This window comes from Lissotriton vulgaris, chromosome 7 (genome assembly GCF_964263255.1).
Source record: "Lissotriton vulgaris chromosome 7, aLisVul1.2, whole genome shotgun sequence".
In the NCBI taxonomy this organism is placed as follows: domain Eukaryota; kingdom Metazoa; phylum Chordata; class Amphibia; order Caudata; family Salamandridae; genus Lissotriton; species Lissotriton vulgaris.
The window spans coordinates 630639914-630665240 of record NC_141695.1 but is presented as its reverse complement, the minus strand read 5'-3'; the positions used below and the strand labels follow the sequence as shown (position 1 = coordinate 630665240).

At 48.0% G+C, this 25327-nt stretch overlaps 1 protein-coding gene across 5 annotated transcripts in view; it reads left to right on the top strand.

Moving 5' to 3' along the window:
- Positions 1 to 25327, top strand: part of RAB37 (RAB37, member RAS oncogene family) — a 471210-nt gene that overhangs the window by 331670 nt on the left and 114213 nt on the right. The gene's annotated exons all lie outside the window — the stretch shown is intronic.

Below are 25327 nucleotides of genomic sequence, written 5' to 3'. Positions count from 1 at the left end.
CTTAGTGCGGCGTTCTATACCATCTCTCACCCCATATTATTGGCCCGCCTCAGGGAGGCTGGGGTTGCAGGACCGGCCCATGCATGGCTCATTTCTCGCAGACAGAAGGTTTCATGTCCACTGTCCCCCTTTCAAATCTGAGGTATGCTCACTAAGGCAGGGGGTTCCGCAGGACTCTATTTTGAGCCCTACCTTATTCAATCTTTATTTGGAGCCCCTTGCAAAGTTGGTGGAAGCCTATGGCGTTGAGATCGTGTCTTACGCGGATGACATGCAACTGGCGGTGACACTTTCTCAGCCCCCGGAAGAGGCAGCAGTGAACTTTTCTGCCTGTCTTAGGGAGCTGGCAGGCTGGATGAACTACCTGTGCCTCAATGCGAGTAAAACTGAGCTTCTGGTGATAGGGAAGTCACCATCAATATGGTCCTCAGCGTGGTGGCCTCCCGAACTGGGGCCTACTCTGATCCCTGCGGCGCAGGTGAAAAATTTGGGAGTACAACTGGACGTTAATCTGTCCTTTGAAATCCATACGAGAGGGGTGGGGCAAATGCTACGGCATTTTAAAAAGCCTGAGAAAAACCCTGTATTTACTTCCTTCTACCAGTAGGAAAACACTAATCCACACTTTAGTCACTCCCCACCTAGACTACGGGAACTCATTGTACATTGGTCTGAGTAAAAAAGGGCAGCACAGACTTCAATGTGTGCAGAATGCGGCCGCAAGGTTAGCATTGAACCTTCCCCGGAAGTCTTCCGGGAGGCATGCCCTTGCCTCTTTGCACTGGCTCCCGGTTCAAGAACGAATTGTGTTTAAAACGATGTGCATGGCACAGCGTATTGCACATGGTAAGGGCCCTATATACCTTCAAAAGTTATTAACAAAGTACCAGCCGAAGCAGATGTTGAGATCCCTGGGGAGTATGCTCTTTCAGGTCCCGCGTATTTATAGAGCACGGATGGGCGGCCGCTCGTTCAGATACCTGGCCAGCAAACAGTGGAACTCTTTACCAATTGAGCTCCGTATGGAACCATCCGAACTGAGGTTTCGTCAGAAACTGACGACTTACCTGTTCCCCTATATCGGGCTAAGCCCTGTCCTCTCTTGGCCCTTCACTATTGTAGTTTGCCCAGTTCTGTCTTCACAGCACGAGGACACACTGTTCTTTGTGTAACCAGTGAAAAAGGGGGGTAACCCAATAAACCCTTGCGAGCTTGTGCAGATAATCTATCAAAAACAAGTTGCCAGCAAGGGATTTGTTTCACACTTTACTAAGCAGCATTAGGGATCTCTATTGAAAAGAGTTTTGGATCCTAGCTGTAAACATCAGTTGCTGTGTTATATTAGAAAAGTCCAATTATTTTGGGACAGTGCACAAAGTCACAATGTGAGGCTACTACACTAGCCAGACAAATAAAGAGAAGCAACACGAAGAAATTATGTATCAAAAATTGTTATTATTTAGAGGCAGTTTATAAGGGTTATTCATCAGTTAGTAGATTCTACTAACTGATGAATAACCCTTATAAACAGAGAAGAAGGGCACCTAGGAGATCTTAAGGCATCAAACCAATACAGGGGAAGGTCACCACAGTAAGGTATTATAAAGTCCAGATAACTATATAAATACATGTTATTTTCTTTAGTATTTCATTTATATATGATTAGGCATAGATCCACTAGTATGGCTAAAGTGAAATATGCACAGGTTGAGCCCTGAATGCATAAATGCTTTATTTTTGTGCTCAGGTGTTGCTTGTTGCTCGAGATATCAAATGTAGCTTCTTTTCTCATTTTTTATTTATTGGCGTGATAGTCCTGAGTAAACCCCCTGAAAAGTAGTGTTTTTTCTTTCCTATTGTTTCTCCAGGGGGAATCGGCCCATGTAGCGCATTGTTGTTGTTTTTAATTCATTTGTTTTGATTAACCATTTGTCTACAGAAAGGCTTCCATTGAGCAATGTGGTCTTTTAATAAACATAGTAGAAAGACTGTAGCTCATACTTATCCAAGCACTGAACCTAATGAATGCCAAGGCATGTACTAGGGATCTCTTTAACGCCTTAACCGAGGCGGTTTTTCCGCCACGGTGCGTGCGTTCTAAAGGGTGGGCGGGGTTCCGTCAGCCGTTGGCCGACGGCAGCACTAGGGAGCATGCAAGGGTTTAAAGCTCCTCATTGAAGCCACCGAATCTGTAGCAGTAGTCCTAGTGTGTGTGTAGGATTTCACACCAGCTAAGATAAAAACATTATTGGGTAAGAAACTCTGCTGATACACACAGCACACACACATCTGCACACAATCATTTGAGTATTTTCATTAATTCTCTTTCATGTATGCTCACTCATACGGCAATGAGCTTGCATTAGCATGGGCTTGTAGATGCAAACTTTTTCTGTCTGTATTTTGGTGTGTGTTCATTTGGATTTGTGTTTATATGCATAAATACCTGCCGGGGAAAGGGAAGCTGTGAAGGTTGTGTTGTGCATGATCTAGCTGGTGTACACCTACCAGCAGTGCTTAATTTGTAAACAAATAAATACCAGGGCTCTCGTCAGGAGGCCACTGAGGCTTGCACAACACATTGCCCTAGCCATGCTGCCAATGATAGTAACAACACAACTACTAACCATCACACTCCTGCCAGTATGACAATTAGATTGTCATGCCACCAAAGTTGTAAGAATGGCTTGGACAGCAGGTACTAGTCATATTTAATGTATATTGAATTCATCTTTAACTGTTGTGGTCATCTCTAAATTAGTCAGACAGCTCCACCTTGTGGCTGACTGTCACAAGCTCCTGTGTTGACAATTAAGTGCTGGTGATTAGCACCAGAAACCACCTTCTCAAATTAAGCACTGCCTACAGAGTGAAGGATAGCAACAATACCATTGTTGCTCCCTGGATTATGAGGGCCTAGGCTAGTCCATATTACCTTTGGAAACCTTCCCTCACTTCTATACTGAGGGTCAGGGAGAGGTGTGTGTCGGGAAACCGATGCAGCGGTATTAATTGCTCTGTGGCCCCAGTTTTAGAACATTTACTTTGGCCTCTGGACCTCTAGTGCTCATTTGGTATTTGGAACTTGATGGGGGGAGGGGTTGCACTCCTGCTTGTCCTTGTTCTCCCTACATTCAACTCCAGGTATTTTCATTACTATTTGACTTTTGGCGTGCTCAACGGAAACGTGCTCAGCCCAATCGTCACTTATTAAACTAAGTCACATCCTAAATGGAACACCACTAGGTCCCAAACCGATGTCACAGCCGTGTACTGCATTCAGCAGTCAATATTTTCTGAACCTTTTGACATTTTAACAATTCTTGTATGCTGTTCTCTTTTTAATCCTTTAGTTCACCACTATTTTGTGTACAATTACACTGATCCAATCCACACGCAAGGAAAAGAGGCAATTTTTCCAGATTTCTCATGTTTCAGATGGGCCTTCCGAACCTTCTTCAAAAACACGTAATAGCGCCAAGTTCATAAAAAGCAGTTTATTCAGACCCAATTAAGCATGGGCGAATTTTGCGAATCTCGCGTTCGCGAATTTTGCGGATTTGCGAACTCGCAATCCGCAAAATCCGCGAATTCTCGCGAATTTGCGGATTTTTTTTTTTTGTGTTTGCGCGGGTTTCTGCCAGTTCGCGAGGGTTTTGTACAATTTCGCAAATTGCGAACTTACCTGTCGGGTCGCAAGTTTCGCGAACTTGTTGTTTCTACGTGTCCAGCCTGTTTGGGACACTCTTCTTCATCACTGCCACTCTCTGTCACCACTGCCACTCTCTGACTACTCATGCCACCCTCTGGCCCACCCATGCCACCCTCTGTTTCATCACAGCACCCTCTGGTTGTCCAGTCAGTGTACATTATTGTGGCAACGCAAGCACACCTTCCCTGCCTCAAGTGACCTGAATTAATTTGGGGCTGATTAATGTGTCACAGAATATTTTTTTAGCTGGCACCTGCTTCCTTAGTGCTTCCTGATTAGTGATCTTTTGCACTTGCTAAGTGCTTTCATTGTTGCAAAATTAGTTACAACACCTGCCCTGCCCCAACTGACAATAATGAATTAGGGGCTGATTAATGGATTTGAACTTCCAGCCTGGCTCCTGCTTGTCTCCCTTAGCTGTAATTCAGGACCTTTGTGGCATATGTGTAACTATTCTGAGGTTCAGAGCAGGGTCACATAATAGTTGCAACTGGCAACTGAACTCTGGAGGGGCCCCTCAGGAAGCACTACAGGAAATGGCTACTAATGATGAGCCTGAACTTTTGAACCTGGTAAGTAGTTTCAGTTTTGCTAAGATCGTATTTCTGCAATTTTGCACTTATTCGCGGGGCGCGAAGTTGTACTGGGAAGCCGCGAACTCACGCGAACAGTGCGAGCAGTGCGAGCAAAATCCGCTGCTCGCGGATTTGCGGATTTTGCGGGAGATTCGCGAATCTCGCGGATTGCGAATTTCCCGAAAATCCGCAAAATCCGCGAGCGAAACGGATTTTCCGCCCATGCTTAGACCCAATGCATTTCAAGCCAACCAGGCTCTTCGTCAGGGGTAACTGTAAATTACAATATACATCAGTATTAATATAACATCCATTTTATCATAAATAGCTAATATTCTAAGTCTCTTACTATCATTTGTTCATTCTGTTTAATCATGGACTAAGTTAATATCTCCATTCAATCAATCAATCATAGGCATTTATAGAGCGCTCTACTTACCCGGAGGGTCTCAAGGCGCTAGGGGGGGGGGGGGGGGGCTGCTGCTACCCGAACAGCCAGGTCTTGAGCTTCTTTCTGAAGGCGAGGTGGTCTTGGGTCAGGCGCAGGTCGGTCGGGAGGGAGTTCCAGGTCTTGGCGGCCAGGTAGGAGAAGGACCTTCCTCCTGTTGTCGTTCTTCGGATGCGGGGGACGGCGGCGAGGGCGTGACTGGCTGATCGGAGGTGTCGTTTGGGAGCGTAGAAGTTGATGCGGTTGTTGAGGTAGCTCGGGCCTTGGTCGTGAAGAGCTTTGTGTGCGTGGGTAAGGAGACGGAAGGTGATTCTCTTGTTGACCGGGAGCCAGTGCAGGTCTTTTAGGTGTCCGGAGATGTGGCTGTGTCGTGGGATGTCGAGGATGAGTCTGGCTGAGGCGTTCTGGATCCGTTGGAGTCTCTTCTGGAGCTTGGCGGTGGTTCCGGCGTAGAGGGCGTTGCCGTAGTCCAGTCGGCTGGTGACGAGTGCCTGGGTGACAGTCTTCCTGGTCTCGGTGGGGATCCACCGGAAGATCTTCCGTAGCATGCGCAGGGTGTTGAAGCATGGCGAGGAGACGGCGTTGACTTGCTTGGTCATGGAGAGGGAGGAGTCCCGGATGAAGCCCAGGTTGCGTGCGTGGTCTGTTGGTTTGGGTGCGGTGCCCAGGGCGGGGGGCCACCAGGAGTCGTCCCAGGCGGAGGGCGAGGATCCCAGGATGAGGACTTCCGTCTTGTCCGAGTTCAGCTTCAGGCGGCTGGTCGACATCCACTCGGCTACCTCTTTCATTCCTTCGTGAAGGTTGGCTCTGGCGGCGGCGGGGTTGTTGGTCAGGGAGAGGATCAGCTGGGTATCGTCGGCGTAGGAGATGATGTTGAGGTTGTGTTGGCGTGCGATGGCCGCGAGGGGGCTCATGTAGACGTTGAAGAGGGTTGGGCTCAGCGAGGATCCTTGAGGGATGCCGCAGATGACTTCGGTGGCCTCTGACTTGTACGGTGGTAGACGGACTCTCTGTGTTCTTCCGTCGAGGAAGGAGATGATCCATTCCAGCGCCTTCTCCTGGATTCCGACGTTGCTGAGGCGCTGCACTAGGGTGTGGTGGCAGACGGTGTCGAAGGCCGCGGAGAGGTCTAGTAGGATGAGGGCCGCTGTTTCTCCGTTGTCCATCAGGGTTCGGATGTCATCGGTGGCAGCGATGAGGGCGGTCTCGGTGCTGTGGTTGGCTTGGAAGCCAGACTGTGAGGGGTCGAGGGATCCGTTCATCTCGAGGAAGGCGGCCAGCTGCTTGTTGACGGTCTTCTCGATGACTTTGGCTGGGAACGGCAGCAGCGAGATGGGGCGGTAATTCTTGAGTTCGGTGGGGTCCGCTGTTGGTTTCTTGAGTAGAGCGCTGAGTTCGGCATGCTTCCAGCTCTCAGGGAAGGTGGCGGTGGTGAAGGAGGTGTTGATGATGTCCCGCAGGTGGGGTGCGATGACGGCGTCGGCCTTGTTGAAGACGTGGTGAGGGCAGGGGTCGGTCGGAGATCCGGAGTGGATGGAGTTCATCATGCGGACGGTTTCTTCGGTGCAGATCGGAGTCCAGGCGCGGAGGGTGGTGGTGGGGGGCGGTGTTTCGGTCGAGTTGGACGTGGCGTTCGTCGGTTGGGTGTTGAAGCTGTTGTGTATGTCCGCGATCTTGTTGTGGAAGTAGGAGGCGAGGGAGTTGCAGAGTTCTTGCGATGGGGTGATGTCGTTGTTTCCGGCGTTGGGGTTGGAGAGCTCTTTCACGATGTTGAAGAGTTCCTTGCTGTTGTGTGCGTTGTTATCCAACCGGTCCTTGAATGCAGTTTTCTTGGTGTCGCGGATCAGTTGGTGATGCTTCCGGGTGGCAAGCTTGAGGGTGGTCATGTTGTCCGGTGTTGGCTCCCTTCTCCAGGCTTTCTCGAGGGCTCGGCAGTTCTTCTTGGAGCTCTTGAGTTCGTCGGTGAACCACGGGGCCTTCTTGCTGCCGGGTCTGCTGGGCGGGGTCCTCAGTGGGGCGAGTTCGTCCGCGCAGTTGCTGATCCACTTCGTGAGGTTGTCGGCGGCCTGGCTGGGGTTCGCTGAGCTGGCGGGAGGGTGCTGGCTCAGGGAAGCGGCGAGCTGGTCGGCTGTGATCTTGCTCCAGCTTCTGCGGGCGACCTGTTGCTGGTGGTGGTGGGTCGTCGTTCTTCTGAAGGTGAAGTGGACGCAGCTGTGGTCCGTCCATTGGAGTCCTGTGGCGTGGCTGAAGGCGATGTCTTTGCTGGATGAGAAGACGGCGTCGAGTGTGTGTCCGGCGAGGTGGGTGGGGGTGGTCACCAGTTGCTTGAGTCCAAGGTTGGCGAGGTTGTCGAGCAGGGTGGTGGTGTTGCGGTCGTTGTTGTTCTCCAGGTGGAAGTTGAGGTCCCCCAGGAGGATGTAGTCAGCGGAGGGGAGGGCATGCAGGCTGACGAAGTCGGCGATGTCCTCGCTGAATTGGGTGCGTGGTCCCGGGGGTCGGTAGATCAGGGTGCCTCTGAGGGTGGTCTTCGGGTCGGTGTGGATCTGGAAGTGTAGGTGTTCGGCGGTAGTCAGGATGTCGTCGGTGTAGGTCGTGATGCGGATGGTGTCCCTGTGGATGATGGCGATGCCTCCTCCTATCTGGTTGGCGGTGCGGTCCCTCCGGGTGATCTTGTAGCCCTCTGGGATGGCGATGGCGATGTCGGGTGCTGAGGAGGCGTTCATCCAGGTCTCCGTGAGGAAGGCAACGTCAGGAGCAGTGGTGTCGATGAGGTTCCAGAGTTCGATGGCGTGTCTGTGGACTGAGCGGGTGTTGAGCAGGATGCACTTGAGGTGGTTGCTGCTGGTGTTCGTCTTGGCGGGTGATGGTGCGAGGCAGGTCCGGATGCAGGTGAACTTGCAGGCGGTACAGCAGAAGGGTCCGTGGGAGCGTCTCGGGGTGGCACGGTAGCATCCCGGGACTCGTCCGTCGTTGAGTGCGATGAGGGTGGCGGCGTCGTACGTCCGGCGGGTGGGCTGGGAACTGCGGGGGCCAGGGGTCCTGGCACTGGGCGCGGTCCAGGCGCGGACGGGCACAGACGGGCTTACGTTTGGCGCACCTTCGGCGCTCAATCGGTGCTCCCGCTGCGCGCGTCCGCTGCGCGCGTCCGCTGCGCGGTCGCTGAGGGGGCGTCATAAGAGGGGAGCAGGGAGGGCGGGTCCGCTGGGAGGCGGGAAGGGGTTAACCAATTGTGTGGCGGGGGGCGGGGCCGCAGGCAGGAGGCGCGGGAACGGGACCGGCAGAGCGGGCGGCCCAGCGGCGGCTGGGGCGCTGCTGGCGGCGTCGGCGAAGGAACTCTGTCAGCAGGTAGTCAGGGCTGCAGCGGCAGGCGCGGAGAGGAGCAGGGGGGCGACCAGGCCAGAGGCGCAGTCCCACTTTTTTCCAAACGCGCTCATTGCATATTGCTCACCCCCGGATATTTACTTTTAGATGACCGGCATATTTAATATCCCAAAGCACATGCTCTCTCGCTACACCTTTAACAATACTATGACTTCCCTTTAGTGCTCCTGTTTGCTCCCTCCTCACCCGTGATACAATTGCACGTTCGTTTGTGTGTGTTCGTAATTTTCAAAATGCGCACCTAATCTCCTTCCTTCCCTGATAACTAGATATTCTGTCAGAACTCTTCCGTTTTAACCCGTCTCTGCTTTATTAGTGCGCTCCTATTTTCTGGGAAATATCTCACATACCTGCTAGCGATCCTTCATGGTATTTAAAAGTCTGTTGTGCTCCTTACTCCAAAGCAAAGCAATCCTGCACTGCGCGGTTCACTTAATTTTTAAACCCTGAACTACGCCCCTCTTCACTCGTTGCCTCCCAAGGTTAACCTCATAGTGATCACCTGGTCTCACAATACATTCATTATCACTTGGAAAACTCAAGCACCCATAATGCAACATTCCCGTGGCTACTCCACTCAACGCTTCTGTCGTGTGCATGCTTATAACCTTATCAATGTTCTTGTGGAGAAACCTGCTTCAGTCATCATAAATTAAACATTTTGTAAAGTAAACATTCTCCGTTTTGTACAGTCCTGACTTTTCCAAAAATAAACTCGCATTTCTGAACGCTGATTTTCCGCCTTGCATGTGAACTCCAATGTCCTTGACAGTCATTTCTCATAGTATTCGTTTGTGGGTGCCAAACCCCGAGGGCTGATTTATATGAAACTTGATGGGGGGAGGGGTTGCACTCCTGCTTGTCCTTGTTCTCCCTACATTCAACTCCGGGGGCCTTATTTATGAAGGTCTTGCGCCACTTTTGCGTCACTTTTAAAATGGGAAAAAGTGACGCACCGGTGGCGCAAGGCCTTCATAAATAAGGCCCCAGGTATTTTCATTACTATTTGACTTTTGGCGTGCTCAACGGAAACGTGCTCAGCCCAATCGTCACGTATTAAACTAAGTCACATCCTAAATGGAACACCACTAGGTCCCAAACCGATGTCACAGCCGTGTACTGCATTCAGCAGTCAATATTTTCTGAACCTTTTGACATTTTAACAATTCTTGTATGCTGTTCTCTTTTTAATCCTTTAGTTCGCCACTATTTTGTGTACAATTACACTGATCCAATCCACACGCAAGGAAAAGAGGCAATTTTTCCAGATTTCTCATGTTTCAGATGGGCCTTCCGAACCTTCTTCAAAAACACGTAATAGCGCCAAGTTCATAAAAAGCAGTTTATTCAGACCCAATGCATTTCAAGCCAACCAGGCTCTTCGTCAGGGGTAACTGTAAATTACAATATACATCAGTATTAATATAACATCCATTTTATCATAAATAGCTAATATTCTAAGTCTCTTACTATCATTTGTTCATTCTGTTTATTACGTGTTTTTGAAGAAGGTTCGGAAGGCCCATCTGAAACATGAGAAATCTGGAAAAATTGCCTCTTTTCCTTGCGTGTGGATTGGATCAGTGTAATTGTACACAAAATAGTGGTGAACTAAAGGATTAAAAAGAGAACAGCATACAAGAATTGTTAAAATGTCAAAAGGTTCAGAAAATATTGACTGCTGAATGCAGTACACGGCTGTGACATCGGTTTGAGACCTAGTGGTGTTCCATTTAGGATGTGACTTAGTTTAATACGTGACGATTGGGCTGAGCACGTTTCCGTTGAGCACGCCAAAAGTCAAATAGTAATGAAAATACCTGGGGGCAGATTTATGTTAACTGGCGCATCCCCAGGGATGCGCCAGTTAACATGCGCCACAGTGCGCCACAGCTCCGCCAGCCATGGTGCGCCGCATTTATAATGCGGCGCACCATGGTGCAAAAACGGCACAGATGCGTGACGCATCTGTGCCGGAAATGTGTTGCATTGCTGGAGTTGCGTCGCAAGCGCGACGCAGCTCCAGCAAGGCTCGGGGGTGCCCCATTTTAGCAATGCTGCGTCAAGACCTACGCCTGCTTCAAGCAGGCGCAGGCTTTTGACGCAGCATTGGCTTAAAAGTGACTGAGTGAAATCTCATAGATTTCACTCAGCCACTTTTGCGAGGCGCACCTGCCCCGGAACGCCCACCCTGCGCCGGAACGCCCACAAGCGGCGCAGGGCTTTACAACGTGACGCATCTGCCTAGATGCGTCACGTTGTAAATCGCTCGTAGGGATGCGCCACGTTTACGCCGCCTTGCGTGACGCAACAGCGGCGTAAACGTGGCGCAAGGGCCTCATAAATCTGCCCCCTGGAGTTGAATGTAGGGAGAACAAGGACAAGCAGGAGTGCAACCCCTCCCCCCATCAAGTTTCATATAAATCAGCCCTCGGGGTTTGGCACCCACAAACGAATACTATGAGAAATGACTGTCAAGGACATTGGAGTTCACATGCAAGGCGGAAAATCAGCGTTCAGAAATGCGAGTTTATTTTTGGAAAAGTCAGGACTGTACAAAACGGAGAATGTTTACTTTACAAAATGTTTAATTTATGATGACTGAAGCAGGTTTCTCCACAAGAACATTGATAAGGTTATAAGCATGCACACGACAGAAGCGTTGAGTGGAGTAGCCACGGGAATGTTGCATTATGGGTGCTTGAGTTTTCCAAGTGATAATGAATGTATTGTGAGACCAGGTGATCACTATGAGGTTAACCTTGGGAGGCAACGAGTGAAGAGGGGCGTAGTTCAGGGTTTAAAAATTAAGTGAACCGCGCAGTGCAGGATTGCTTTGCTTTGGAGTAAGGAGCACAACAGACTTTTAAATACCATGAAGGATCGCTAGCAGGTATGTGAGATATTTCCCAGAAAATAGGAGCGCACTAATAAAGCAGAGACGGGTTAAAACGGAAGAGTTCTGACAGAATATCTAGTTATCAGGGAAGGAAGGAGATTAGGTGCGCATTTTGAAAATTACGAACACACACAAACGAACGTGCAATTGTATCACGGGTGAGGAGGGAGCAAACAGGAGCACTAAAGGGAAGTCATAGTATTGTTAAAGGTGTAGCGAGAGAGCATGTGCTTTGGGATATTAAATATGCCGGTCATCTAAAAGTAAATATCCGGGGGTGAGCAATATGCAATGAGCGCGTTTGGAAAAACGTGGGAGATATTAACTTAGTCCATGATTAAACAGAATGAACAAATGATAGTAAGAGACTTAGAATATTAGCTATTTATGATAAAATGGATGTTATATTAATACTGATGTATATTGTAATTTACAGTTACCCCTGACGAAGAGCCTGGTTGGCTTGAAATGCATTGGATCTGAATAAACTGCTTTTTATGAACTTGGCGCTATTACGTGTTTTTAAAGAAGGTTCGGAAGGCCCATCTGAAACATGAGAAATCTGGAAAAATTGCCTCTTTTCCTTGCGTGTGGATTGGATCAGTGTAATTGTACACAAAATAGTGGTGAACTAAAGGATTAAAAAGAGAACAGCATACAAGAATTGTTAAAATGTCAAAAGGTTCAGAAAATATTGACTGCTGAATGCAGTACACGGCTGTGACATCGGTTTGGGACCTAGTGGTGTTCCATTTGGTATTTGGGCCATGTGCTTATCCCTAAGATATACCCTCTGGTGTCTCAATGTCTCATCTAGGGAATGTGTTGGGGCAGCCAGAGAGGGCTCAGTCAGGAAATGGAGTTTGCTTTCAAGCCATTAGGCTGGGATGCAAACCGTGGGGTGGTGGCTGAGGGAGTTAAATATAGAAGCTTTACGGCCCAGTGAAATGTTTAATTCTGTTAAAGCTTTATGGTTAGAAATCCTATGGAGCTGAGCTTCCAAAACTGCCCCCTTTTCCCTTTCAAAACTGCACTTTACTCCGTTGCTCGCCCTATTTCACTGGCTCCTGTTTGATGCATGCATTAATCTAAAATTATATTGCATTACCTCAGGAATGCCAAACAATGTTTACAATGCTACCACCAGGTCACTAATGTATTAATTACATATCACCAGCTTGGTTGCCTGTATCCAGTGCACCTCTGATGATTGCTCCTCGGGCTCCACAGAACATTTGCCATGGCTTCTTTCCTCTGCACATGTCTTTTAGTAGCCCTTCTTCTGCACTTTACCCTGGTTGCGAGAAATAATGCATGCCATGTGTTGCGCCACTTTGTTTCCCAGATGGGCCATGTACAGTATTGATTATCACTGCTGGTTGCTAGACTTGCATTGGGCCCCTATCCTCTGTCACTTCTGCCTGGTCATTAGCAAGCAAATTCTGAAATCTTTGGGACACCGCTAATTTCTTGATGGTATATGGGTAGGTGGTACTTGTAAGAGCTGGGCGTTAGGTTATAGCTGCCCTGATTTGTGACTTGCCACAGTTGTTTTGTCTACTTTGTTTTTGAGTTTGTACAACCGAATGAGACCATGATGACCTGGCTAACTGTAATCAATGCTTCTCACCTGGTGATCCGGGGGATGATGTAGCGCATCTGCCATAGCTGCATAAGTCATGTGGATGTATGAGCTGCTCCTGTGCTGGTGGATTCTGTATAGACCTATTGGATCATTCACAACAAACAATGTAAAGTGAGACTGTAGGAACTTTTTCAGGAGGCCCATGGCAGGCAGGGGCTACTGGGCTCAAATTGTAATGAATGGAGCCTTTTTATTACTACTAGCGTCCTGGGTTTTACTCTACTATTTAGAACAAAACTGAAAACCAAGTACACTTCTTTAGCATTTGATTCTCAGGGTAACAAAGTTGAGCAATCCAGTGCATACTCAGAGAGGAGGTATGTATGTGGTATTTATATAGCACAAACCTAGCTAATGGGCAGCCGAGTGCTGTATAGCGTGGTGTAGGGTACAACCCCAGAACGCAGTGCAACATTTAATAATTATCAATAAATAAATGTCCAGCCAGAGATTGTACATATAAAAAATACTTCACTTCTACATTACTTGAAAATAATGTACATATACAATTCAAAGGGCCTGATCTGTTAAGGTATGGTATCACAAGAGAAATCAGTCAATACCAAAATGAGGATATGTGTAGATTGGCGAGTAAAGTACTTGAGGCCTGTTTCACTGGGCGCCCCTTCCCCTCCAGTGTCCCGCCTGCCAATCCCAAATTCACTACTTGATAGTACTTCTAGCCTTCTAGCATGCAACATAGGTTTCCCACACTCAGTTCTCCACGCACTCCCATATTTACAAATGTTATCCTTGGTAAGTCCTTATAAATTGTATCTCTGCCGGTAAGCTAATGCTCTAGCTAAAGGCTGGGGAGGCAGAGTTCCCAGTGGTGTGTGGTCCTTGCATGGTCCACCAGGAACAGGTAGGCTACCTCAGCTCCGGCCCACGTCGCTGGTGTCTCCCGGCTTGCGTTGATGCTCCGGCCCGTGCTCCATTTGCCAAGAGTCAATCTGTGTCAGATGGGGCTTTGTGGATGTGTCTGCCTTGGGCCCAACACAAAAGCCTCCACCCGAACAAAGCAAAGAGCCACCATGGCTGGGATGTATGTCGTTACAACGCATACTTTTACAATACCTACCTTTACGATGCATTTTTTACACCGCAACATCCATTACAATGCATTCCATTACAACGCATGCCATTACAACGAAATCTTTGAAACTACCTTTACAACGCATTCCACTACAACGCATACTACATTTACCAAGCATACCATTACAACGCATGCCATTACATTGCATGTATGGTAAGTATTGGATGGTGTAGGAGTAAAAATTACTATTCTAATTCCAGGGGGTGCAACAGTAGGGTAAGTGTTGGATAGTGTAGGGGTAAAAATTACTATTCTAACTCCAGGGGGTGCAACAGTAGGGTAAGTGTTGGATAGTGTAGGTATGCGTTGTAATAGTATGCGTTGTAATGACTGTGTTGTAAATGTATTCGTTGTAATGGCATGCGTTGTAATGGATGTTGCGTTGTAAAAGTTTCATTGTAACGGTAGTGCGTTGTAAAAGTTGCGTTGTAAGTGTTGTTTCCCCCATAGCTGAATACAATCTTGAGGCAGCATTCACCTTCTCTAGGTGATTTGGGCCTTCTTGTGATAGTGGCTGCCTACGTGCTGTCACAGGAGCGTAATCTCATTGCAAGAAGGTGATCTCAGTGAGTGCTTCACCTTCAGGTGCTTCAACATCAGGCCCTGCCACAACAGCTGTGGGGTCACCAGGCCTCACCACCCATCCGGGCACTGCAGATCCTTCCCTGGGTTACAGCGGACTCTGCTCTGCACTTTCGGCATCAGCTCCTACAGTCCTCCTTCTCAAGGCAGCATCTTTGTGCGTGTGTACTTCCAGCACCACTCTTTAGCAGCCAGGTAGCTTCTTGCCTCAATGAAGGCTTCAGGCAGTTCGTCTTCTTGCAAAATGTAGTCCTTCCTAGGTTCCTTGTCCCAGGGGAGTTTACATTCATCATCTCAAATCCTGGCACACATAAGAGTTTCTTAGTCTCTACTATTGTCAGACCCAAACTTTTGGTAGCAAAATCTTGGCTTAGCGGCTTGTAGGTTCTGTCCCATTTTTATACTACGGTTGCAGCCACAATGTGTGGACTCCAGTGGTCCTGATCTGTGACTAGTTTCAGGCAATTGTTGCCTTTTGCTGATTATTGCCAGAATGTGTCAGCCATAGCCTTTGTCTACCTGTGTTAGCAGGAAGATTGAAGGGCAGTTAGGAGTCTCCTGTCACGAGGAACCCAAAACAAGGGCACAAAGGTGGGAAAGGCTGCACCACTTTTATACCTGGTAACCCGCGGGGCAGCAATTATAGAGAACAATGGAATAAGACGGACAGGGGGATATCCCTACACTTCAAAAACACTCTGGGCCTTATTCACAAAACTAAACATACCCTTTTGGTGTAAGTTTGCTATTTTCTGCTATTCATAAACTAGGATTGTAGTTTTACCTGTAGTATCTTTACAACTGCAGACACACCACACATAAAAAGATAGGACAGTCTCTGGATTGGTAAAGATACTACAGGTAAAACTACACTCATAGTTTGTGAAGAGCAAATAAATTGTACATTTGCACAAACAGCGTAAGTTTACCTTTGTGAATAAGGCGCTCTGACTACTAAGCTCCAAACCCTAGGTTCTTGTTCAATACAAAGGAGCTTGGAAATGCTTTGAGTATGTCTTGCAATTCACTATGCTGCCTTTGGATCTCGCGAGACTCCATCTTATGTATCACTTTGGTTCAAGAAATCAAAGTGGATTCCTCTGGAACCCCTGCCACATGTAATAGACACACTTCGGCCACAGTGTTCTGAGCACATGGGTAGTACGTTCACATGGGTTAGCCATGCCCTACATGGATAGCGCTAAGGAACCGGTTTCAGTGGACAAACAAGACCGCAGTTAAAGGCCTCTCCTGTCACTATAATCTGTTGCTACCACCACTGTCTATGCCCTCCAGCCTTGTGAGCTGACACGAATCAGTTTTTGTAAAGCAGGGCACACTTAGTGTGTCTCTCTTGACCAGAGACCCAAGCTTGAGGGTGGTCATGTTGTCCGGTGTTGGCTCCCTTCTCCAGGCTTTCTCGAGGGCTCGGCAGTTCTTCTTGGAGCTCTTGAGTTCGTCGGTGAACCACGGGGCCTTCTTGCTGCCGGGTCTGCTGGGCGGGGTCCTCAGTGGGGCGAGTTCGTCCGCGCAGTTGCTGATCCACTTCGTGAGGTTGTCGGCGGCCTGGCTGGGGTTCGCTGAGCTGGCGGGAGGGTGCTGGCTCAGGGAAGCGGCGAGCTGGTCGGCTGTGATCTTGCTCCAGCTTCTGCGGGCGACCTGTTGCTGGTGGTGGTGGGTCGTCGTTCTTCTGAAGGTGAAGTGGACGCAGCTGTGGTCCGTCCATTGGAGTCCTGTGGCGTGGCTGAAGGCGATGTCTTTGCTGGATGAGAAGACAGCGTCGAGTGTGTGTCCGGCGAGGTGGGTGGGGGTGGTCACCAGTTGCTTGAGTCCAAGGTTGGCGAGGTTGTCGAGCAGGGTGGTGGTGTTGCGGTCGTTGTTGTTCTCCAGGTGGAAGTTGAGGTCCCCCAGGAGGATGTAGTCAGCGGAGGGGAGGGCATGCAGGCTGACGAAGTCGGCGATGTCCTCGCTGAATTGGGTGCGTGGTCCCGGGGGTCGGTAGATCAGGGTGCCTCTGAGGGTGGTCTTCGGGTCGGTGTGGATCTGGAAGTGTAGGTGTTCGGCGGTAGTCAGGATGTCGTCGGTGTAGGTCGTGATGCGGATGGTGTCCCTGTGGATGATGGCGATGCCTCCTCCTATCTGGTTGGCGGTGCGGTCCCTCCGGGTGATCTTGTAGCCCTCTGGGATGGCGATGGCGATGTCGGGTGCTGAGGAGGCGTTCATCCAGGTCTCCGTGAGGAAGGCAACGTCAGGAGCAGTGGTGTCGATGAGGTTCCAGAGTTCGATGGCGTGTCTGTGGACTGAGCGGGTGTTGAGCAGGATGCACTTGAGGTGGTTGCTGCTGGTGTTCGTCTTGGCGGGTGATGGTGCGAGGCAGGTCCGGATGCAGGTGAACTTGCAGGCGGTACAGCAGAAGGGTCCGTGGGAGCGTCTCGGGGTGGCACGGTAGCATCCCGGGACTCGTCCGTCGTTGAGTGCGATGAGGGTGGCGGCGTCGTACGTCCGGCGGGTGGGCTGGGAACTGCGGGGGCCAGGGGTCCTGGCACTGGGCGCGGTCCAGGCGCGGACGGGCACAGACGGGCTTACGTTTGGCGCACCTTCGGCGCTCAATCGGTGCTCCCGCTGCGCGCGTCCGCTGCGCGCGTCCGCTGCGCGGTCGCTGAGGGGGCGTCATAAGAGGGGAGCAGGGAGGGCGGGTCCGCTGGGAGGCGGGAAGGGGTTAACCAATTGTGTGGCGGGGGGCGGGGCCGCAGGCAGGAGGCGCGGGAACGGGACCGGCAGAGCGGGCGGCCCAGCGGCGGCTGGGGCGCTGCTGGCGGCGTCGGCGAAGGAACTCTGTCAGCAGGTAGTCAGGGCTGCAGCGGCAGGCGCGGAGAGGAGCAGGGGGGCGACCAGGCCAGAGGCGCAGTCCCACTTTTTTCCAAACGCGCTCATTGCATATTGCTCACCCCCGGATATTTACTTTTAGATGACCGGCATATTTAATATCCCAAAGCACATGCTCTCTCGCTACACCTTTAACAATACTATGACTTCCCTTTAGTGCTCCTGTTTGCTCCCTCCTCACCCGTGATACAATTGCACGTTCGTTTGTGTGTGTTCGTAATTTTCAAAATGCGCACCTAATCTCCTTCCTTCCCTGATAACTAGATATTCTGTCAGAACTCTTCCGTTTTAACCCGTCTCTGCTTTATTAGTGCGCTCCTATTTTCTGGGAAATATCTCACATACCTGCTAGCGATCCTTCATGGTATTTAAAAGTCTGTTGTGCTCCTTACTCCAAAGCAAAGCAATCCTGCACTGCGCGGTTCACTTAATTTTTAAACCCTGAACTACGCCCCTCTTCACTCGTTGCCTCCCAAGGTTAACCTCATAGTGATCACCTGGTCTCACAATACATTCATTATCACTTGGAAAACTCAAGCACCCATAATGCAACATTCCCGTGGCTACTCCACTCAACGCTTCTGTCGTGTGCATGCTTATAACCTTATCAATGTTCTTGTGGAGAAACCTGCTTCAGTCATCATAAATTAAACATTTTGTAAAGTAAACATTCTCCGTTTTGTACAGTCCTGACTTTTCCAAAAATAAACTCGCATTTCTGAACGCTGATTTTCCGCCTTGCATGTGAACTCCAATGTCCTTGACAGTCATTTCTCATAGTATTCGTTTGTGGGTGCCAAACCCCGAGGGCTGATTTATATGAAACTTGATGGGGGGAGGGGTTGCACTCCTGCTTGTCCTTGTTCTCCCTACATTCAACTCCGGGGGCCTTATTTATGAAGGTCTTGCGCCACTTTTGCGTCACTTTTAAAATGGGAAAAAGTGACGCACCGGTGGCGCAAGGCCTTCATAAATAAGGCCCCAGGTATTTTCATTACTATTTGACTTTTGGCGTGCTCAACGGAAACGTGCTCAGCCCAATCGTCACGTATTAAACTAAGTCACATCCTAAATGGAACACCACTAGGTCCCAAACCGATGTCACAGCCGTGTACTGCATTCAGCAGTCAATATTTTCTGAACCTTTTGACATTTTAACAATTCTTGTATGCTGTTCTCTTTTTAATCCTTTAGTTCGCCACTATTTTGTGTACAATTACACTGATCCAATCCACACGCAAGGAAAAGAGGCAATTTTTCCAGATTTCTCATGTTTCAGATGGGCCTTCCGAACCTTCTTCAAAAACACGTAATAGCGCCAAGTTCATAAAAAGCAGTTTATTCAGACCCAATGCATTTCAAGCCAACCAGGCTCTTCGTCAGGGGTAACTGTAAATTACAATATACATCAGTATTAATATAACATCCATTTTATCATAAATAGCTAATATTCTAAGTCTCTTACTATCATTTGTTCATTCTGTTTATTACGTGTTTTTGAAGAAGGTTCGGAAGGCCCATCTGAAACATGAGAAATCTGGAAAAATTGCCTCTTTTCCTTGCGTGTGGATTGGATCAGTGTAATTGTACACAAAATAGTGGTGAACTAAAGGATTAAAAAGAGAACAGCATACAAGAATTGTTAAAATGTCAAAAGGTTCAGAAAATATTGACTGCTGAATGCAGTACACGGCTGTGACATCGGTTTGAGACCTAGTGGTGTTCCATTTAGGATGTGACTTAGTTTAATACGTGACGATTGGGCTGAGCACGTTTCCGTTGAGCACGCCAAAAGTCAAATAGTAATGAAAATACCTGGGGGCAGATTTATGTTAACTGGCGCATCCCCAGGGATGCGCCAGTTAACATGCGCCACAGTGCGCCACAGCTCCGCCAGCCATGGTGCGCCGCATTTATAATGCGGCGCACCATGGTGCAAAAACGGCACAGATGCGTGACGCATCTGTGCCGGAAATGTGTTGCATTGCTGGAGTTGCGTCGCAAGCGCGACGCAGCTCCAGCAAGGCTCGGGGGTGCCCCATTTTAGCAATGCTGCGTCAAGACCTACGCCTGCTTCAAGCAGGCGCAGGCTTTTGACGCAGCATTGGCTTAAAAGTGACTGAGTGAAATCTCATAGATTTCACTCAGCCACTTTTGCGAGGCGCACCTGCCCCGGAACGCCCACCCTGCGCCGGAACGCCCACAAGCGGCGCAGGGCTTTACAACGTGACGCATCTGCCTAGATGCGTCACGTTGTAAATCGCTCGTAGGGATGCGCCACGTTTACGCCGCCTTGCGTGACGCAACAGCGGCGTAAACGTGGCGCAAGGGCCTCATAAATCTGCCCCCTGGAGTTGAATGTAGGGAGAACAAGGACAAGCAGGAGTGCAACCCCTCCCCCCATCAAGTTTCATATAAATCAGCCCTCGGGGTTTGGCACCCACAAACGAATACTATGAGAAATGACTGTCAAGGACATTGGAGTTCACATGCAAGGCGGAAAATCAGCGTTCAGAAATGCGAGTTTATTTTTGGAAAAGTCAGGACTGTACAAAACGGAGAATGTTTACTTTACAAAATGTTTAATTTATGATGACTGAAGCAGGTTTCTCCACAAGAACATTGATAAGGTTATAAGCATGCACACGACAGAAGCGTTGAGTGGAGTAGCCACGGGAATGTTGCATTATGGGTGCTTGAGTTTTCCAAGTGATAATGAATGTATTGTGAGACCAGGTGATCACTATGAGGTTAACCTTGGGAGGCAACGAGTGAAGAGGGGCGTAGTTCAGGGTTTAAAAATTAAGTGAACCGCGCAGTGCAGGATTGCTTTGCTTTGGAGTAAGGAGCACAACAGACTTTTAAATACCATGAAGGATCGCTAGCAGGTATGTGAGATATTTCCCAGAAAATAGGAGCGCACTAATAAAGCAGAGACGGGTTAAAACGGAAGAGTTCTGACAGAATATCTAGTTATCAGGGAAGGAAGGAGATTAGGTGCGCATTTTGAAAATTACGAACACACACAAACGAACGTGCAATTGTATCACGGGTGAGGAGGGAGCAAACAGGAGCACTAAAGGGAAGTCATAGTATTGTTAAAGGTGTAGCGAGAGAGCATGTGCTTTGGGATATTAAATATGCCGGTCATCTAAAAGTAAATATCCGGGGGTGAGCAATATGCAATGAGCGCGTTTGGAAAAACGTGGGAGATATTAACTTAGTCCATGATTAAACAGAATGAACAAATGATAGTAAGAGACTTAGAATATTAGCTATTTATGATAAAATGGATGTTATATTAATACTGATGTATATTGTAATTTACAGTTACCCCTGACGAAGAGCCTGGTTGGCTTGAAATGCATTGGATCTGAATAAACTGCTTTTTATGAACTTGGCGCTATTACGTGTTTTTAAAGAAGGTTCGGAAGGCCCATCTGAAACATGAGAAATCTGGAAAAATTGCCTCTTTTCCTTGCGTGTGGATTGGATCAGTGTAATTGTACACAAAATAGTGGTGAACTAAAGGATTAAAAAGAGAACAGCATACAAGAATTGTTAAAATGTCAAAAGGTTCAGAAAATATTGACTGCTGAATGCAGTACACGGCTGTGACATCGGTTTGGGACCTAGTGGTGTTCCATTTGGTATTTGGGCCATGTGCTTATCCCTAAGATATACCCTCTGGTGTCTCAATGTCTCATCTAGGGAATGTGTTGGGGCAGCCAGAGAGGGCTCAGTCAGGAAATGGAGTTTGCTTTCAAGCCATTAGGCTGGGATGCAAACCGTGGGGTGGTGGCTGAGGGAGTTAAATATAGAAGCTTTACGGCCCAGTGAAATGTTTAATTCTGTTAAAGCTTTATGGTTAGAAATCCTATGGAGCTGAGCTTCCAAAACTGCCCCCTTTTCCCTTTCAAAACTGCACTTTACTCCGTTGCTCGCCCTATTTCACTGGCTCCTGTTTGATGCATGCATTAATCTAAAATTATATTGCATTACCTCAGGAATGCCAAACAATGTTTACAATGCTACCACCAGGTCACTAATGTATTAATTACATATCACCAGCTTGGTTGCCTGTATCCAGTGCACCTCTGATGATTGCTCCTCGGGCTCCACAGAACATTTGCCATGGCTTCTTTCCTCTGCACATGTCTTTTAGTAGCCCTTCTTCTGCACTTTACCCTGGTTGCGAGAAATAATGCATGCCATGTGTTGCGCCACTTTGTTTCCCAGATGGGCCATGTACAGTATTGATTATCACTGCTGGTTGCTAGACTTGCATTGGGCCCCTATCCTCTGTCACTTCTGCCTGGTCATTAGCAAGCAAATTCTGAAATCTTTGGGACACCGCTAATTTCTTGATGGTATATGGGTAGGTGGTACTTGTAAGAGCTGGGCGTTAGGTTATAGCTGCCCTGATTTGTGACTTGCCACAGTTGTTTTGTCTACTTTGTTTTTGAGTTTGTACAACCGAATGAGACCATGATGACCTGGCTAACTGTAATCAATGCTTCTCACCTGGTGATCCGGGGGATGATGTAGCGCATCTGCCATAGCTGCATAAGTCATGTGGATGTATGAGCTGCTCCTGTGCTGGTGGATTCTGTATAGACCTATTGGATCATTCACAACAAACAATGTAAAGTGAGACTGTAGGAACTTTTTCAGGAGGCCCATGGCAGGCAGGGGCTACTGGGCTCAAATTGTAATGAATGGAGCCTTTTTATTACTACTAGCGTCCTGGGTTTTACTCTACTATTTAGAACAAAACTGAAAACCAAGTACACTTCTTTAGCATTTGACTCTCAGGGTAACAAAGTTGAGCAATCCAGTGCATACTCAGAGAGGAGGTATGTATGTGGTATTTATATAGCACAAACCTAGCTAATGGGCAGCCGAGTGCTGTATAGCGTGGTGTAGGGTACAACCCCAGAACGCAGTGCAACATTTAATAATTATCAATAAATAAATGTCCAGCCAGAGATTGTACATATAAAAAATACTTCACTTCTACATTACTTGAAAATAATGTACATATACAATTCAAAGGGCCTGATCTGTTAAGGTATGGTATCACAAGAGAAATCAGTCAATACCAAAATGAGGATATGTGTAGATTGGCGAGTAAAGTACTTGAGGCCTGTTTCACTGGGCGCCCCTTCCCCTCCAGTGTCCCGCCTGCCAATCCCAAATTCACTACTTGATAGTACTTCTAGCCTTCTAGCATGCAACATAGGTTTCCCACACTCAGTTCTCCACGCACTCCCATATTTACAAATGTTATCCTTGGTAAGTCCTTATAAATTGTATCTCTGCCGGTAAGCTAATGCTCTAGCTAAAGGCTGGGGAGGCAGAGTTCCCAGTGGTGTGTGGTCCTTGCATGGTCCACCAGGAACAGGTAGGCTACCTCAGCTCCGGCCCACGTCGCTGGTGTCTCCCGGCTTGCGTTGATGCTCCGGCCCGTGCTCCATTTGCCAAGAGTCAATCTGTGTCAGATGGGGCTTTGTGGATGTGTCTGCCTTGGGCCCAACACAAAAGCCTCCACCCGAACAAAGCAAAGAGCCACCATGGCTGGGATGTATGTCGTTACAACGCATACTTTTACAATACCTACCTTTACGATGCATTTTTTACACCGCAACATCCATTACAATGCATTCCATTACAACGCATGCCATTACAACGAAATCTTTGAAACTACCTTTACAACGCATTCCACTACAACGCATACTACATTTACCAAGCATACCATTACAACGCATGCCATTACATTGCATGTATGGTAAGTATTGGATGGTGTAGGAGTAAAAATTACTATTCTAATTCCAGGGGGTGCAACAGTAGGGTAAGTGTTGGATAGTGTAGGGGTAAAAATTACTATTCTAACTCCAGGGGGTGCAACAGTAGGGTAAGTGTTGGATAGTGTAGGTATGCGTTGTAATAGTATGCGTTGTAATGACTGTGTTGTAAATGTATTCGTTGTAATGGCATGCGTTGTAATGGATGTTGCGTTGTAAAAGTTTCATTGTAACGGTAGTGCGTTGTAAAAGTTGCGTTGTAAGTGTTGTTTCCCCCATAGCTGAATACAATCTTGAGGCAGCATTCACCTTCTCTAGGTGATTTGGGCCTTCTTGTGATAGTGGCTGCCTACGTGCTGTCACAGGAGCGTAATCTCATTGCAAGAAGGTGATCTCAGTGAGTGCTTCACCTTCAGGTGCTTCAACATCAGGCCCTGCCACAACAGCTGTGGGGTCACCAGGCCTCACCACCCATCCGGGCACTGCAGATCCTTCCCTGGGTTACAGCGGACTCTGCTCTGCACTTTCGGCATCAGCTCCTACAGTCCTCCTTCTCAAGGCAGCATCTTTGTGCGTGTGTACTTCCAGCACCACTCTTTAGCAGCCAGGTAGCTTCTTGCCTCAATGAAGGCTTCAGGCAGTTCGTCTTCTTGCAAAATGTAGTCCTTCCTAGGTTCCTTGTCCCAGGGGAGTTTACATTCATCATCTCAAATCCTGGCACACATAAGAGTTTCTTAGTCTCTACTATTGTCAGACCCAAACTTTTGGTAGCAAAATCTTGGCTTAGCGGCTTGTAGGTTCTGTCCCATTTTTATACTACGGTTGCAGCCACAATGTGTGGACTCCAGTGGTCCTGATCTGTGACTAGTTTCAGGCAATTGTTGCCTTTTGCTGATTATTGCCAGAATGTGTCAGCCATAGCCTTTGTCTACCTGTGTTAGCAGGAAGATTGAAGGGCAGTTAGGAGTCTCCTGTCACGAGGAACCCAAAACAAGGGCACAAAGGTGGGAAAGGCTGCACCACTTTTATACCTGGTAACCCGCGGGGCAGCAATTATAGAGAACAATGGAATAAGACGGACAGGGGGATATCCCTACACTTCAAAAACACTCTGGGCCTTATTCACAAAACTAAACATACCCTTTTGGTGTAAGTTTGCTATTTTCTGCTATTCATAAACTAGGATTGTAGTTTTACCTGTAGTATCTTTACAACTGCAGACACACCACACATAAAAAGATAGGACAGTCTCTGGATTGGTAAAGATACTACAGGTAAAACTACACTCATAGTTTGTGAAGAGCAAATAAATTGTACATTTGCACAAACAGCGTAAGTTTACCTTTGTGAATAAGGCGCTCTGACTACTAAGCTCCAAACCCTAGGTTCTTGTTCAATACAAAGGAGCTTGGAAATGCTTTGAGTATGTCTTGCAATTCACTATGCTGCCTTTGGATCTCGCGAGACTCCATCTTATGTATCACTTTGGTTCAAGAAATCAAAGTGGATTCCTCTGGAACCCCTGCCACATGTAATAGACACACTTCGGCCACAGTGTTCTGAGCACATGGGTAGTACGTTCACATGGGTTAGCCATGCCCTACATGGATAGCGCTAAGGAACCGGTTTCAGTGGACAAACAAGACCGCAGTTAAAGGCCTCTCCTGTCACTATAATCTGTTGCTACCACCACTGTCTATGCCCTCCAGCCTTGTGAGCTGACACGAATCAGTTTTTGTAAAGCAGGGCACACTTAGTGTGTCTCTCTTGACCAGAGACCCTACCTCTGGGCCTCATTCCATGTCACAGGAAGCCCTCAGTGCACATAATTGAATCAAACCAACACAAACTCACTATGGGGATCTCAAGGTAGGGGTGCCCCTGTTCAGAGCCATGCAGGGAAATATTTCCTTTTCAACAACATATGGCCCTTCTCTCACGCCTATTCCTGCCATTATTGCAACTGTGACATAAGGAGCATAAGACAACCACTGTGGCCATTCACAAAAAACACTTGTGAAACAAGCTACACTTCAATTCAACGCTCTTCCAACTAAACTCTGCTCAAACTGCAGCGTGCAGCCCTTTTTTCAGCAGTAAGAAGCGCTATACAAGCACTCACCCGAGCTGCAGTAAAGCCTTCTGAAGTTTAAGCATTCTACTGTTAGGATCACAGGTCTCCCCATTGGCAGAACCCATATTATACTGTTTTACCTGTGTTTTTCATCCCTCTTTCCTTATACTGACACTGCCTCATACTTCGTACCTCTACATTTTCCACGACAATTCTTCATTTTAA